Genomic DNA, 16,994 nt, shown 5'->3' with positions numbered 1-16,994 from the left:
GCCTCCCCACTGGACTGTGAACTAACTTCACCTGGGCAGGGCCCAGGTCAGCTCATCCCAGGGTCCCCAGGGTGTCACACAGTCCCCGATACAGAGCAGCTGTGTGGCAGGCAGCTGCTGACTGGGCAAAGGTGTGAAGATGGACCTCCCCTTCTCCTGGGCGGAGCCCTCTAGGCTTCAACCGCTGCTGACATTCTCGGTGGGAAGGTGCCATTGGGGGTGGACGGTGGGGTGTGCCTTCACTCACACCCCAGGGACCTCTCCCTGCCCTGGCTCGTCAGAGTCTCCCCTTTTCTCTCCTTCCCACTTGCACCTGCCCCTGAAGTGCAGAGGCCAATCGCCAGGAGCTGGTGGCTTTGATGGGAAGCTGGTTCCGCTCAGCAGCTGCCTTTACACCCTCTGCCACACTTGCAGGCTCCCAGCAAGGCACCGAAGAAGCCACCGGAGCCTTCTCACGGATGTGGATGCCTCACACCTCACACAGGAGCCATAGACTTAGAGCTGGGAGAGAGCTTGCTTTCCCAGCTGCCCGTGGGCGGGAGCTCTGCAGCCTCCACCCTGTGGGCATCTCTGGTGTGGGGCAGGGTACTGGGTGAAGGACATGGATCGTGGGGATCAAAGCCTTTAGAGATTCCTTGTCATAGAGATGTTGGTGGCCTGACACAATGACCCCCCCAAAAAAAACCCACTTTTAAATTATTTCATTATTTCAAGTATACCAGTGTTTTGCCTACGTGCATGCTTGGTGCATCACATATAAGCCTGGTGCCTTCAGAGGCCAGAAGAGGGCATCAGGTCCCCTGGAAGTGGAGTTACAGATGGTTGTGAGCTGCCATGTGGGTGCTGGGAACCAAACCCAGGTCCTCCACAAGAGCAGCTGATGCTCTTAACCCCCGACCGAGTCCTCTTTTCCAAACCTACACAGGTAGTTTTACAGCATCTTGTCTGATTCCTTGGCCATGTCCTTCTCCTTCCCGGGTGGAAGTCTCTATGCAGGCAGAGACCTGGGTTCTTCATTTCATGTCCTCAGAGCGTGGTTCACAGGTTGAGTTTGCTGGCTGGTGAATAGGCAAATGCACGAGAGACCTTAGCGTCAGTCACGTGAGGCAGGAGGCTATGGAGGAACCAGACAGCTGGGATACTGAAGTCAGATGATGTACCAGTGTTCTCCACTGACCAGTTGCTGGATAGTTGCTAGTCTCTTCCAGAGCAGGGACTCTGGCATGTGTTATGGGACTCAGCAGGACTGTGTGTGTGTGTGTGTGTGTGTGTGTGTGTGTGTGTGTGTGTCCATGTGTATGTGTGTGTGTTTGGTTCTCGTCTCTGGAAACAGGATGTGTGTGTGTGTGGTCTGCTCAGCTCGGTGGAGGGAGGGGTGTGAAGCAGGAGTCCCCAGCTCAGGGTCCAGCAGCAGGGGTGAGGGAATGAGGCCCTGGCTATCTGGGATGCTGTGCCTTTCATACCGGCTGTGGATACCGTGGCAAACCAGGCATGTAGAGAGAGGCATCCTCCACTCCAGGACCTCTCTGTGTGACATGGGCCTGTCCCCTGCATTGCAACATGAGGGTGATAAACAGGAATGTCTCCACACCTGACCCTAGACAAGTGGCCCTGGTGAGAACCGTCTGCGTTAGGAGTAGTTAGGACAGATGGGTAAATACTTAAGCATGATACTGGGGGAGGGGGGATGGGATACTTCAGGACCTGTCCAAGGAGGCACACACTTGTCTCCACCTCCTATATGTATCCACTGTTTGGAATAGCAGGGTCAGGAGTCAAGCCTATCAATGCTAAGATGGGGAAACTGAGGCCCAGAGCTTTGCTACTTTGTGAGCTGTGGGAACTGAGTACCTGAAAACAGTCTGGACAGGGCTGCAGGGTGGCTTCCTGGAAGAGTGCCTGCCTGTCATCAGCAAGTCCCCTGGTCTGACGTTCTGTTCTCCCACAGTCCAAAACACGCATTTAGTGTGTACGTGTGTGTTTGGTGGGCACCTACACAATCACTCTTACAAGTGGACGAGGGTGGGGCTTCCAGGTAGAGAAGGAGTTTGGGGGACAAGCTCGCGTGAGGGGAGCCAGGGGTTCCATCCACATTAATCCGTTCGCTCACCAACCTTGTATGGTCACGCATGTCTGGAATCCCGGAACTTCTCCAAAGGCAGAAGGGTCAGAAGCTCAAGGCCATCGTTGGCCACGGAGGTAGCTCAAGCCCAGCCTGAACTGCTTGAGATCCTGTCTCAATAAAGGTAAACAGAGAAAAGGAAGGGGGCTCCATAGTGTTCTCTTACCCACCGATCCACACGAGGCTACTCACGGGCACACACGCTCCCCCACCAGCACCCAACCCCTCATCCCTCCCCTTTGTTCACGGGTTCATCTGGGCACTGCCCACATGATTTGGGGCTGTGGGGAGCAGGGTGAGCCGCTGTGGAGCAGGAACCTTCGTCAGCCAGGGAACACTTGTGAGTTACTGATGACATCCCCATCTGGCCTCTGAATTGTTTCCTCGGCATCAGTGTTTTTATTTTGTTTTGTGGAAAGAACTGGATTTGAGCCTTGATTTATGCGGGAAGTTGTTAAAAAGCAACAAACAAGCAAACCAGCACACACACATAGACACACATACATACACACACACACACATACACACATACACACACATACACACACATACACATACATACACATACATACACACATACACACATATATACACATACACACATATGAACACATACACACACATATACATATACATACACACACATACACATACATACACACATATACACACATATGCACACATACACACATACACACACACACACACACACACACACACACACACACACACACACACACACACATGGCTCCAGGAAGGTGCTGGGGGACAAAGACAACATCCACCCCTGCCTGTCTTTGACACCACCTTCCCCAGGCTGCTGTGCCCTGGGGGAGGGGGACAAATCTAGAGTGATGACGTCCCCTGGTGCCACAACCTTGAGGACAGTGCATCTGACTGGTGTGGTGGGGTTGAGGCCGGACGGCCCCCACTGTGTGAAAAATACCAACAGACTTCACCATGGTGTCCAGGGACGCTAGGGTGTAGAATGAGACCTCCAATGGCTCGTGTGGGAGATCCGACAGCTTCCTGTGTGAGCGTGCCATGCCCTGTGGTCCTGTCCTGCACATGTACCGATGAGTAAGATGCATTCTTCCGTTTTCTGCCTCAGATATTTTAGTTACAAAGTCCCCACAGATCCTGGGTTTCTGTTATAACCGGTTTTGTTCATTCAGAGGAACGTGGAGTGTGTGTGTGTGTGTGTGTGTGTGTGTGTGTGTGTGTGTGTGTGTGTGTGTTAACTGGCATATAAAAACAGGCTCAGATGTGATGTATGGGAAACTATATGATGCTTCAATCCACACAGCTTTCTTCTTTTTTAATAAGCATACATTTTAATTAATTTATTTTTGATTTTATGTACATTGGTGTTTTGACTGCATGTATATTTGTGTGAGGGTGTTGGATTCCCTGGAATTGGAGTTACAGACAGTTGTTGTAAGCTGCCATGTGGGTGCTGGGAATTGAACCCCGGTCCTCTGGAAGAGCAGTCAATGCTCTTAACCACTGAACCATCTCTCCAGCCCCCAACCAAACAGCTTTCTTGTCTGTCTATCTATCTATCTATCTATCTATCTATCTATCTATCTATCTATCTATCTATCTATCTATCTATGATCTATCTATCTATTTATCTATCTATCAGGGCTAGGGATTGAATCCAGAGCCTTGCACATGCCAGGCAAGCCCTCGAGCACTGACTTATATCCCCAGTCAGATTTCTAACCCCCCCTTTCTACTCTTTCAAAAACTCATTTGCCAACAGGGCTTCAGAAAGCTGTGCAGGCTGTCCTTGAACTTGCACTCCTCCGGCGAGTGCTATGGGCATCTTGGAGGAAGGAGACAGGCTCGGAGGGGCCGAGAGGACTCTCACAGCGTGTTGACTGGGTGAGCCCTGCTGGTGGGCTCAACACTTGGGGGACCTGCGCGCCTCATCCCGTAGTCTTCACCGTACACACCCTGTCCCCCTCTCCTCGGCCCTGGCCCGAACCCCAATCTTGGCCCCCCCACTGTGTTTTCGCAGGGAGGGGGTGGACCTCATACAAACTGGACCACATGACTTCTCAGAAAGCTGCCACCAAGTGCTGGTATCCTGGCAACCACAGGATCAAAACAAGCTTGGAATAAAAGATGGAAAAGGAGGGGAGGGAAGAACTCACGGGACCCCCGTCACCCTCACAGCGACCCTCTGTGGGGGCCCGAGCACCTGAGTCTGTGGTCTGCAGCCTGTTTGAGGAATTCCCACCCTAAACTTGTGTACTGTCTCAGACTGCCCGGAGCAGAGAAGCATACTTGAAAATGCTCGGGAGACAGTGTCCCTGTGGGAATGAGTTCTGGGGATAGCAAGGCAGGCAGGCAGCTGGATACCCCAGGGGCCAGGAGCACCTCGGGTGGGGGAACATCTGGGTGGTGACATCTCAGTGGGGAGCACTCCGAGTGGGGACCTTAACAATGGGGAGCACCTGGAGGTGGTAGGGAGCACCTGTGGTGGGGAGCTCCTCGGTGGAGGCATCTAGGAAGGACTGGACAGTCTCTGAACTATAAACCCTAGCCTCAGGAGCCTCGGAGTCTTAGCCTGGTGGTTCTGTAGGCCCCACTGATGGAACCCCAGAAGGCAGAGCTGTGGAAGACTGTTCCCACCCAATGGTCTCTCAGGACTTCATTGGAGTAAGAGGTTGCCCACCTGAAGTAATGTGTGAAGCAGCCAAGCATGCATGAGGTAAGCTGGAGCCTGGAGCACTGCCTGTGGGCCTGGAGCACTGCCCGTGGGCCCGGAACACAGCCCTCTAGCTGTGGGGGTCTCAGCATCCATGACCCATGGTTGGCATGAAGGGTGGCTGAGGGGGAAGTGGGGCCCTACCGCTCCAGGGGAGCCCAGCCATCCACAGCGCATGTGAGGCCTCCTGTGTCTGAGACCCCAACACCCTCTGGACCAACTACAGCTGACTCAAAGCCACCCAGAAAGCGTCACGTCTGTATTGAACATTGCGGTGGCTTGAAGGAAATGTCCCCCGCAGTCCTGCGCATTTGAAGACTTGGTTTCCCAGTCGGGGCTGTTTTGAGAGTTTTGGGTGGCACAGCCTTGCTGGGGGGAGGTCCGTCACTGGGGGCGGTCTTTGAGAGCTTAAGACTTTGCTCGACTTCTCGGTGGCTCTCACGGCTTCCTGCACGGCAACCATGTTTTCCCGACATGAGGGCCTTGTCAGCCCAAATAAACCCTCCCTCCTCTAAATTGCCATGGTCATGGTGCTTTACCATGGCAACAGAAAAACAATGGAAACAAACATTTTGGACTCCTTTTCCCTGAAGTTGGTCCCTGAACCGGGCAGGTGACAAGGACCACGGCACTCCAGCCTAGGGTCCCAGTCTCAGTCCTCTGAGATGACTGTGCGGAGAGCATGCTGGGAGACGGCAGGGACTTGTAGGGATAGGACATTTTGCCAGGCAACTCTCTACCACCGTGACAAAATACCCCTGAGACAGAGAGATTTTAAGAGGGAAAAGGTCTGTTTAGGCTCAAGGTTTTGTAGGTTTGTATCCATGCTTCTTCTTTTTTTTTTTTTTTTTTTTTTTTCCGAGACAGGGTTTCTCTGTGTAGCTTTGAGCCTTTCTTGGATCTCACTCTGTAGACCAGGCTGGCTTTGAACTCACAAAGATCCGCCTGGCTCTGCCTCCCGAGTGCTGGGATTAAAGGCGTGCGCCACCGCCGCCCGGCTTCTATCCATGCTTCTTAAGCTTTTCACTTTGGGCCTGTGGTGCAAAGTACATGGATGAAGGAGCCAGGAAGTAAGTGTGTGTGTGTGTGTGTGTGTGTGTGTGTGTGTGTATGTGTGTGTGTATGATTGTGTGTTCATGTTCATGCCCTCCCGTGTGTCCCAATATCCCCACCTCAATGACCTCAATGGCATTGCCCCAATGACCCAACTTCTTCACACTAGGCCCTGCCTCCTAAGGCTCCACAGGCTGCAGCCCATAGGAGATGCCCTGTGGCTTCCGCCTGTCTCCCTGCGGAGGACTGGCTACCCCCCTGTGAGAACACTCAAGCACCCGTGGAGAGGCTATGAAGTGAGGACCCGGAGCCTGCAGCCATAGACAGCTGTATGTGAACCCCTGTGAAGGTGCGAGCCCTTGACTACACCCTCAGAGGAGCCCCCAGATCAGAACCCCGGGCCGGAGAGCCACTTCTCAGTCTCTATGGACAGTTCTCAGCTGCGATCTGCAGGCGTCTCACGGGCAGCGGCCAACAAGGAGTCCGGTTCCTTCACTGCCATTCGGGGTGCATGCTGGCAAGGGACTGAGGGGGAGGAGGGGACTGTTCTGTCTCCTTGTCAGGCTGCCAGCATTGTCCCTGCAATTTCCTAAGATTGGGGGGGACCAAAAATACCCTTGGTAAGCTGCAGTTGTGAGGGGAACACCTGCTCCTCAGAGGCACAGAGTGGATAGATCTCAGAGGGAGAGAGAAGGATCAGCAGATAGGGACAGCTGTGTGGGGAGCAAGCCAGAACCAAGGCAGACTCAGCTCATCCCTGGGGTCCCTCCACGGAGCTGAAGGGGGTGAAGAGTCTGAGCACAGACAGAGGATGGAGTGAACCAGAAGGAGCTACTGCTGCTGTAAGTGCCGAGGCTCTGCTGGGGATCCTGGGGTGCTTACGCTCAGTGCACCCCGGTGGACATCCACCTCATCGACTGGACTGGGATAGAGTCACCCGGAAGACACGGCTCTGAGCGTGTCTATGAAGATGTTCCCAGAGAGGTTCAGACTTAATCTGAATGTGGGTGGCACCATCCCATGGGATGGGGACCTGGATGGAAGAGAACCAGCCTGGATCTCTCTCTGTCTCCCGACTGCAGACGCAATGTGGCAGCTGCCTGGCACCCTGTCACCATGCCTTCCCACCGTGATGGGCTGCCCCTCACCTGTGAGCTGCAGTAAGCCCGCCCTTCCTGAAGTTGCTTCTGTCCTGTTCTGTGCAGCAACAAGAAGCAGCAGGTTCTGGAGACCTGGGGCTCGGGCTTCTGAGACTTGGGCTTGTGGCCAGGTCTACAGGGTTAGAGACAGCGTGGCGTTCACAGGCCACAGCAGACCTCACATGATGCTTGCTACCTGCCCTCATTTGGATCTGGAGTGTTCTTCCCCCAGAGTCCCTCATGTTGAAGTCAGGGTATGGGCTTACCATACCTCCACCCCGCTCACAGCCAGGGACCTCACCGTCCCTCTAGGATGAGGCAAATGGTTCTGGGCCATCTGCTGCAGTGTGTGATGAGGTTAAAAGGCAGGGACCATCCTCAGCTTGGCTCAGCTGCCCCGTCTCATTTTCTTGTTAAAAGCCAAACACGGGCCGGGCGGTGGTGGCGCACGCCTTTAATCCCAGCACTCGGGAGGCAGAGCCAGGCGGATCTCTGTGAGTTCGAGGTCAGCCTGGACTACCAAGTGAGTCCCAGGAAAGGCGCAAAGCTACACAGAGAAACCCTGTCTCGAAAAACCAAAAAAAAAAAAAAAAAAGCCAAACACGGTCTCTTTTCTCATTGTGTGTTCTGAAATAAATCCTGATGTCCCAAGTCTAAGTGGATATCCTGGGCTACACAGGTCAAGGGTTATGTTCAGGAAGCAAAGCATGCTGGGAGCCTTCCCATTCTGTCCTTGATCTATACTGTCCTGGGCCCAGTGGGGGCACTGGCTTAGACAGCAACATCTCTTCCTTGGTGTCCCCGTCACCAATGACACATTGCCAATCCAAACCTCTCTTTGTATTCCTATGTAGATGCTGAGAGGGGAAGAGAAAAGTACATAGGGGGAATATGGAGGTGGGGAGGGGAGAGGGAAGGGGGAGAGGGAGCTCCTGAGCACACCATTTTGGATCCAGTCACCTGTTACTGTTCCTGCTGCCTTAAAGATGGGGTCTCACAGAGGTTGAAGAGGAAGAGAGAGCTGAAAGGATAGTGTATCAGCCTGGCGGTGGTGGCGCACGCCTTTAATCCCAGCACTCGGGAGGCAGAGCCAGGCGGATCTCTGAGAGTTCGAGGCCAGCCTGGTCTACAGAGCGAGATCCAGGACAGGCTCCAAAACTACACAAAGAAACCCTGTCTCAAAAAACCAAAACAAAACAAAACATAAGAACAACAACAACAACAAAAGAATATTGTATCAACGCCTGGACCCAGCCATACCTGAAGCAAGTAACATTTTTTTCCATCTTACTCGAAACCCTTTGCATTGAAGCTCACGATCTCTGGCTGTTCTCATTGCTTAATCTCACTTAAAAACTGGCAAGTAGGGGGAGGGGAGATGGCTCAGCAGTTAAGAGCACTGGCTGCTTTTCCAGAGGACCTAGGTTCGACTCCCAGCACCCATATGGCAGCTCACAACTGTCTGTAACTCCAGATCTGACACCCTCACACCAATGCACATAAAATAAAAAATCAAATCAATTATTTTTTTTTTAAAGCGGCAAAGGAAGTCGCAGACACGTTTGTGTTTGGGCCCTCAGGTTTGGGTTGGCCTGGGCTGGGCGTCAAGATGCCAGATGGCCAAGTGATCTGCTGCCGTGGTGTCGCCTGGAAGTCTGCTCTGCCGGCTCCAAGTTCAGGCTTTGGATCCGGGGGAAGCCCTGCATCCTGACTCAAGCCTCAGTTTCCCCCTGTGTAATTTGTAGATCCCAATGCTTTCGTTCTAGGGCAGCGTGGGGACTCAGGGAGGTCACAAATACTGAATGTGCAGCCCGGTGCCCAGCACAGAGGAAGCGGGGTCAGCTGGAGCTGTCTGTCTGCCCATTCCTGCAGCGTCCTGCCCGCCTTCTCTCCAGCCTGACCCACTTTAACCCACGCTTGGCCGGAGGCCCAGGCCCTGGCCTATTTTAGATACACCTCTTTTTGTCAGAGGAAAAAGAGCCTTGCGCAGGCCACCTCCAAACAGGGAGGCTCTTGTGGGGATGAGATGGCGCAGGAGCATGAGCTCGGGCAGGGACAGCCTGGGGCTGGATTCTTGTGGCGCTTGTCCTCTGCTCCGACCACTTGCCCCTGAGGGAAGGGCTCTGACCATGCCCAGAATCACGTTTTAAGGCATGATGGGAGGAGATGCCCGCTCTGTCCCTGTAGGGAAGGGATGAATGGGTCGGTTTGGGCTGAGAGTTCGGGTTCTCGGTCTAATAGCTGTGCAGTTCTCCGTGGCCACCGCGAGAGAGGAATCGGCTGGGATGTTTGCGTGGAGCGATGTGTGGGTGACTGTGACTTGCCCTCCAACCGTGGACACTGAGAGAGAAAACAGGCACCCAGGGAGCAGAGTCCAGCCAGGACTACGTATGTTGTCTGCCTCGTGACAAAAGACTTTCAGGTGTGGCTTGACCCAGGGGCTTAGACGATGTCATGAGGATCCTGTTTCTTTCTTTCTCTGGGTTTAAGGAACATTGCTGTATCTGTAACATGGGCATTTGGCTCTCAGAGGTCTTGGAGTATGCACACCCTGGGATGTTTGTAAGAGGTCCCGTGCGCACACATGTGTTTCCGGCATGCTTATTCATGCTATCTTTTTTTATGTAGAAACAGAGCCCCTGATTCATGAGGGTGCAGACCCTCTCATTCATACCCATTTTCCAAACCTCCAGGAAGCTGGCTCCACGCCCAGGATGCAGAGTGGAATGTTGTGATCACCTGGTGTAGTTGGCACAGACACCAGCCCGGCCACTCGCAGGCCTAGGTGTGGGGTGACGTGGGTGTGCCAGGCCTAGATCCCTGAGAACGATCAGGGCTTCCTCCCCGTGCTGGGGGGAGGGAGGGATGCATGAGGCAGGGGTGGATATAGAGATGGAGCTGCTGCTGCTGTTGCTGCTGCTGGGGTGTGGACATGACTCCAAGCTGCAGATTAGGAATGAGATAGGGTCCTGGGAACATCCCTGGAGCCCCTGGTCCAAGCTACACCTGAGATCTGCCCTTGGGCCGTTCAAATGCAGAAGCTCACACGACCCCTTCCTCAGGTCAAGTTCTCTGCCACCTGCAATTGACGACATTCTAGCTGCATATCAGGGTCCAGGGCGTTTTGTTCTGAGGGGATTGTTGATTGGGTAGAGTTGTTGGCTGGCTAAATCGGAACTCTAGTGGACTCCACTGTCTGCAAGGTCCAGCTTCAGAAGGAGTGGGGCTCACTCGTGGTCCCCGGCTTCTGGGCTGGGTTCGGCCACTTTATCTTGTGTAATTATTTTTTATATTGAGGCGCTCTGTGAATGCTACACAAACCTGTACCCCGAGCCACACCCCTGCCATGGCCACTTTAATATTATTCTTCACGGTCCCCAAAGGCTCCGGAGTCCAGTCACCCCCTTGGAAGTGGAGCGGACAACTTCTAGACGTAGGGACTAACTGACAAAGACAAATGGTATCAGGTCGCAGCTGAGCCGGCCCCGGTTCACTCCCTTTTATGGTAACGGCCAGCGTGTGGCCGCCCTGTCTCTAAGTGCCACCCATGTCACCGAGCCCCTGCGAGAACCTGGCCCTTGCCAAGTCGGTGGCAGATGGTTCTGTGGAAACCGGGGCAGGGGTGGGCCTTTGTCCAGGCTGCTCACCGCGGCGGCGGCAGCGGCAGGGCCCGGTGCTATCATGGCAAGTCACTTCTCCACTGGCCAGCTGGCTCCAGGCCCTGCGAGCCGTGGGGCCTCCGTGCTTTGAAGTAATTAATTATGCAGCATGGCAAGGAGACAGCAAGATTTAGAGCAGAGGCAGCGACAGATGGCCCCGGGAGGAAACCAGATCTTCCGGGAGACAGGATGGTTGTGGAGAGAGGCGGGCCTGTGTGCCTGTGTGTGTGCCCATGTATGTGCTGTGTGCCTGTGCGTACACTGTGTGCACATGTGTGCATGTGTGTGTATGCCTGTGTGTGCATCTGGGTGAATGAGCGTGCCTGTGTTTACATGTGTGCTTGCATATGCATGTGCATTCGTGTGCATGTGTATGTGTGTGCATGTATATATGCCTGTGTGTGCACCTATGTGTGCATGTATATGCCTGTGTATGTGTATAGCCTGTGTGTACCTGTGTGTGGGGGAGGATGTGTGCTTGTGTGTGTGAGGAAGGCTGTGTGTACAAGTGTGTGCCTGTGGAGGGTGTTGTGTGTCTCTGTGTGTGTGTGTATGAGGGGTTCTATGTGCCGGGGGTGGGGTGGGGCTGTATGCCTGTGTGCCCTGTGTGTGCATGTGTGTGCCTGTGTGTGTGTGTGGGTGCTGTGCCTGTGTTGACGGGGGAGGCTGTGTGCTTGTGTGTGAACAGCTGTGTGCTCTTCTCCTTCCCCCGCAGCTCCTTCTTCCCCTGGGGAATTCTGAATGTCCCACTTCTCAGTGGCTTCCAGGGTGTCTGTGCTGGAGGAGAAGGTGTCAGTGGGGAGAAACAGGGAAGTGATAAAACCATAGACAGGGTGGGCTTGGCTCCACGCCTGTGTGAGCTCTGAGCGGCTGCGCATTGGGCTGGAGTTTCTGGATCAGAGGAGCGATCCTGCCCGGGTGCCACCATTGCCCTGAGGTACCACCAACACCTCAGCACCGTCCTCACCAGGCCCCTCAGTCCCTGGAACCTTCACCATCAAAGTCTGCCTCTACTTCATCAAGACCTAGAACACTCACCTGGGGGCCACCAGCCTGCACCTAACAGTCCCCTGGGGGCCACCAGCCTGCACCTAACAGTCCCCTGGGGGCCACCAGCCTGCACCTAACAGTCCCCTGGGGGCCACCAGCCTGCACCTAACTGTCCCCTGGGGGCCACCAGCCTGCACCTAACTGTCCCCTGGGGGGCCATCAGCCTCCACCTAACTGTCCCCTGGGGGCCACCAGCCTGCACCTAACTGTCCCCTGGGGGGCCATCAGCCTCCACCTAACTGTCCCCTGGGGGCCACCAGCCTGCACCTAACTGTCCCCTGGGGGGCCATCAGCCTCCACCTAACTGTCCCCTGGGGGCCACCAGCCTGCACCTAACTGTCCCCTGGGGGCCACCAGCCTCCACCTAGCATCTTCCAGACTTTCCTTAGCCCTCAGAAACAGGTGAACATGTCTGTGGGACACCTGAGACCCCTTACAATCCTGGCCTTAGGTCCATCTCCCCATCCCTCCCTGGTGCCCTCTGGTGTCAGCTCTGCAGTTTCTGACCCTGTGCCCTTGGGAAGGCTGTTCCCTCTGTTTGGCTTGCCCCTTCCTTCCCTTGGTTTGCCCAGGAAGCCCTGGCCAGGCTCACGGTTTCCTCCACAGCCCTCTCTGGTGCCTGCCTCAAGCGTGTGGCCTGTTTTTTTTTTTTTTTTTTTCTCGAGACAGGGTTTCTCTGTGTAGCTTTGCGCCTTTTCCTGGAACTCACTTGGTAGCCCAGGCTGGCCTCGAACTCACAGAGATCCACCTGGCTCTGCCTCCCGAGTGCTGGGATTAAAGGCGTGCGCCACCACCGCCCGGCGTGGCCTGGTTTTTAACTGGCCTGAGTTGGAGATGCCATCAAAGTCCTGGTGAGTGCGCATGCTCCATAGAGCCCAGAAGGGGCGCTTCCAAGCCCTAGGCCAAGGGCGGAGCTGGGGAGGAGCTTGCTGTAGCCCCGCCCTCTTTGTCATTCCAGGGTACCAGCCTAGCTGAGCCTCCCCTCCACAAAGGGGCTGCAAAGCACCAGCCAACAGCAGGTGGAGCCTCTGGTCCCAGGCTGTGTTCTGAGACTCAGTGGACCCAAACAACAAAGGTGGAAGTGATTGTGGACCTAGCTGACTTCCGGAACTCCGCCTTAGCACCCTGCCCGGCTGCCATGGGAACACAGGAGTCCCCCATACACAAGGGGTGTGTTCAGATTCCCTCTATGGAGGCCTGAAAGTGGCGATACTGGCCTTGTGTGCACAGCGATGGTTAGTCATCATAGTAACCGGGCTGGATTTGGAGTCACCTAGGAGACACTGTGGATGCCTGTGGGTGGGTTCCCGGGACGGGAGATCTGCCCTTACTGTGGGCTGCACCATCCCTGGGCGTGGGTCCTGGGCCGGGTCAACAGGAAAATCAAACAGAGCGAACATCAGCATCATCTCCCTCTGCTTTCCTGGCTGTGATGCCACGTGGGCAGCCGCCTCGTGCCCTCCCTCCCACGTCACTCTGTGCCTCGGAAGTGCAAGCCACAGCCACAACAAGCCACCTTCCTTCAGCTTCCTTTGACAAAGTGTTTTGTGTCAGCAATGAAACAAGTGGGGAGGGGCCTAGACGCTCGCCGGGACCGTGGGTCGGTCTCACAGCGTAGGGCTCTGAGCGCCAGGTTTTTGCTTTTTTGTTGTGTTTCTGGAACTTTGTTTTCCAGGGAGCTCTTCCGACGGACGTGAAGATGCTGTCTTCCTGGAGGGCCACAAGGCTTTTGTGCGGTAACTGCTCTGTGTGGAGCCCGAGAAGGCGGCCAGGGTTTGATGAGTCGAACATGTTTTATCCTTTTACTCTAGAGTTGAACCGGATGCAGAGCTGGCTAATTTTATGTCAACTCCACACCAGTTGGAGTCATCAAAGAGGAGGGAACCGCAACTGAGAAAATGCCTCCATGAGATCCAGCTGTAAGGCATTTTCTTAATTACTGATTGATGGGGGAGGGCCCAGCTTATGGCGGGTGACGCCATCCCTGGGCTGGTTGGTGGTCCTGGGTTCTCAAGAGAGCAGGCTGAGCAAGCCATGGGGAGCAAGCCAGTAAGCAGCACCCCTCCATGGCCTCTGCATCAGCTCCTGCCTCCAGGATCCTGCCCTGTGTGAGTTCCTGTCCTGACTGCTTCTGATGATGAACTGTGAGTGAAATAAACCTTTTCCTCTCCGAGTTGCTTCTGGCCATGTTTTCATCACAGCTATAGTGACCCCGACGGGGACAGATGTACTTTGGAGAAGGCTGCACTTCTATAAGCGTCCTTCGGGAATGTGGGCTCATCTGTATCATTCTTGGAAGAGGTCGGGCCACCCTGACTCAGCAGGGAGTCATCGAGTCATCTACAACTGGTGGGACCCTCCTTAATGCAGCCAACACTGGACCCCTAAATCACCGGGCATTTCAAAAATGTCACATACTTTTTACCGTGGGTGTGTTTTGCCTGGCTGGCTGGCTGTGTACTGCACGTGTGTGCAGCACCCTCAGGGGCCAGAAGAGGGTGTCAGATCCTCTGGAACTGGAGTTATAGGTGGTTGTAAGTTGTCCTGTGGGTGCTGGGAATTGAACCCTGTTCCTCTGGAAGAGCTGTCAGTGCTCTTAACTGCTGAGACATCTCTCCAGCTCCCACATTCTCTCTGTGGATCTGACGACAGTCTTTTATCTCCTGCTTCACAGGCTCCACGCTCCAAGCATCTCTTTCATGAGCAAAACATGTCAGATTCCTCAACTACACCTCACAGCCTGTCTCCAGCTCCTCCTACCTCTGACCTGGACACACCCCTTGGCAGCGGGAAGACAAAGCTAAGTCCAGCACCCAGGTCTGACAGTGTTAATTCTTTCACCTGGACACCCTCCCTGTCAGTATGGTTTGAACAAGAATTGGGGTGTTCTCTTCTGATTCACATTTAGTTTTCTTACAACAGGAATCCGTTCCTTTTATCTCTGTGTGCTTTTTTTTTTTTTTAAAATTCTGTAGATGTAAATCCATCTACACTGTGTGCCATTTAAAAGGCCTAAACACAAGATTATACTTATCCCTTGTAAATGTCACCGCCTTGGATTTGCCTCCTGACTTCTTCTGTGTTCCTGTTCTGCTGTCTTTCATATGTTCAGCTCCTAAATGGACTCTGCCTACACCACACAGTGTAGCATGCGACCTTTGGCGTGGTAGTGTGTGTTCATGCACATGGGGTAACTCCCCCACTAACCAGAATTTTCTCTTGTAAATCCCCCTCTTCAGTCCTCAGGAAATGTTACTAGACTTGACTCTACCTCCCTTCCATGATGAGCACGTGACCAAGGTCTGGCCAATGGGATATGGTACCCACTTCCCATCCCTAATCGGAGAGATACCTATAGACATCCCTGGGACTTGTCCCCTGGGGGAATCTGGGAGTCTCCAGGAGAGAAGCACTGCTGTTCTGTCCAAGTGTGCTGCAGAGAGGGTGGAAGTGTGGCCCCACTCCTGGTGGGGTCACACCCAGGAGTCCTGGGGTGGGCAGGGGTATCCCAAGGGAGGTAGAAGTCCCTTAGCCAGTCTGTGGAGGCTCTTAGGTGATTGTGCCCCCCCCCCAGCACTGTGTAAGTGGGGTATGGTGGTGCTGAGATCTCACTGTTGGAGAAAAATGCAGTTGGTTTCAATGCATTTGTACAATAAACTCAAGAGTCACCAATAATGTTAAGGGAAGACATCAAAGCACTTCCTCCTGGGGTCATTTGACCGAGATTGAGCTCAGATTGTGGAATTATCTACCTCCCTCTCCCTGGGTTTTCCTTCTGTCCCCTGCCTGCCCTGTGAATCTGTCCCTGTCCCTGTGTGTCTGCAAATCTGTCTGTGTGTCTGTCCCTCAGGCTGTCTTGTGAATCTGTCTCTGGGTCTGTGTCTGTGTGTATGCAAATCTGTGTGTCTGTCCCTCACGAAGGGATTCGCTCTGTCTTTATCGAACAGCAAAGCAAGCATCACATGGTGAAGGAATGGGATGCTTTACAGAAATCTTCAGCAGAGTTTTACAAGGGATTAAGTCACTGGGTCCAACAGATCCCAACTGACCCAGATAGCAAATATCACTGTTTATCAACTGATAATCCAAGTGTTGTGTTTAACGTTTATGGCGGATATTCATTTTAGGAGGTTTCTTTCAGCCTCTATTTTTGCCGCTTTCAGCAAATTGCTTCTTAGAACTTGGATGCATTACTCTGGGTCAGGGCCACGGAAAGAGCGCATAATTTAAGATTACAGCTTCCCATTAGCTCAGGCTGTAAAAGTTGATTACATGGGAAATCCAAGGCAAGTAAGGTTGGCTGTTCCAGTGTTCTCATAAAGGCAGATTAAAAAGACAGGCTGCAGACACAGTAGGGCAGTGGTCTTAAGTCTTACATGACCTCCGGGTGTCACACTAACTCGGCTGTGAGGCCCAGCAAAAGTTCCAGCCTCTTAGCATGTAAGAGATATAGATTTTTTTTTATTATAATGAAGCTGCCACAGAAAAACTGGAGAGGTTGAGACAGAGGGGTCAGAAGGTCAAGGTCATCGGGCTACGTGGTGACTCTAAGACACCGGAGAAGAAAACAATCAAGCTCACTCTCCCTCCTTTCTGAAATTTTTCTTTTTGGATCTTTTGATTCCTTTGCTTCCGAAGATTGAGGGGTCCGTTTCCAGGGCACTTGTGGCTATTCCATTTGGATTCTAAAGTTTAAATTTGAAGCTAACATTTGCCTCCTTAGGTGGGGGTGGGGGGTGGGGGGGTGGGAGGGGAAAAGCCCTTCAGCTCAAGTTCTGGATCCTGAACATGGAGGCATGTGGCAGGAGCTCGTTAAGTAAAGCCCTGGCCCCAAGACTTGAGTTAAAGTTTCCAGAGCCCATGGAAAAGTTGTCTGTGGTGACAAGCACCTGTACTCCTGGTGATCCTCCTGTGAGGTGGGATCAGGAGGGAGGAGAGGAGACAGGGGCGTCCCCAGAAACTCTGGGCCGGCTAGCCTGGCAGAGATCCTGTTTGAACCAAGGTGGAAGGTGAAGACTGACACCCAATGTCACCCTCTGTCCCTTACACACCTGCTCTGACACACCCGTACCCACACCTGTGAACAGACAGACGCAGATTTCTTTTTAAGTTGGTATGTGGCTCTTCATGCTTTTTGGGTGGTCCATGATCCCTTGAGAATTTGCTAGAATCTATGTGTGACCTCTCTCCAGAAAAGCAGACCCAGCACTATGCATGAGACCCGGGGCCTTGCACACGCTAGGCCAGTGCTACCC

At 53.6% G+C, this 16,994-nt stretch overlaps 1 long non-coding RNA gene across 1 annotated transcript; it reads left to right on the top strand.

Annotated features, from left to right (window-relative positions):
* Positions 1-8,998: 8,998 nt before the first annotated feature.
* On the top strand, positions 8,999-16,305 carry LOC128120794 (uncharacterized). The gene is made up of 3 exons (XR_008221952.1): positions 8,999-12,590; positions 12,698-13,658; positions 13,822-16,305. It is a non-coding gene; the product is annotated as an uncharacterized LOC128120794 (long non-coding RNA).
* The last annotated feature ends 689 nt before the right edge of the window (positions 16,306-16,994 follow it).

The sequence above is a fragment of the Peromyscus californicus genome, unplaced genomic scaffold (assembly GCF_007827085.1).
Source record: "Peromyscus californicus insignis strain IS unplaced genomic scaffold, ASM782708v3 Scaffold_2__1_contigs__length_46816999, whole genome shotgun sequence".
NCBI classification, from domain to species: Eukaryota; Metazoa; Chordata; class Mammalia; order Rodentia; family Cricetidae; genus Peromyscus; species Peromyscus californicus.
The sequence above is the reverse complement of the archived record's forward strand: the minus strand, read 5'-3'. Positions and strand labels throughout refer to the sequence as shown.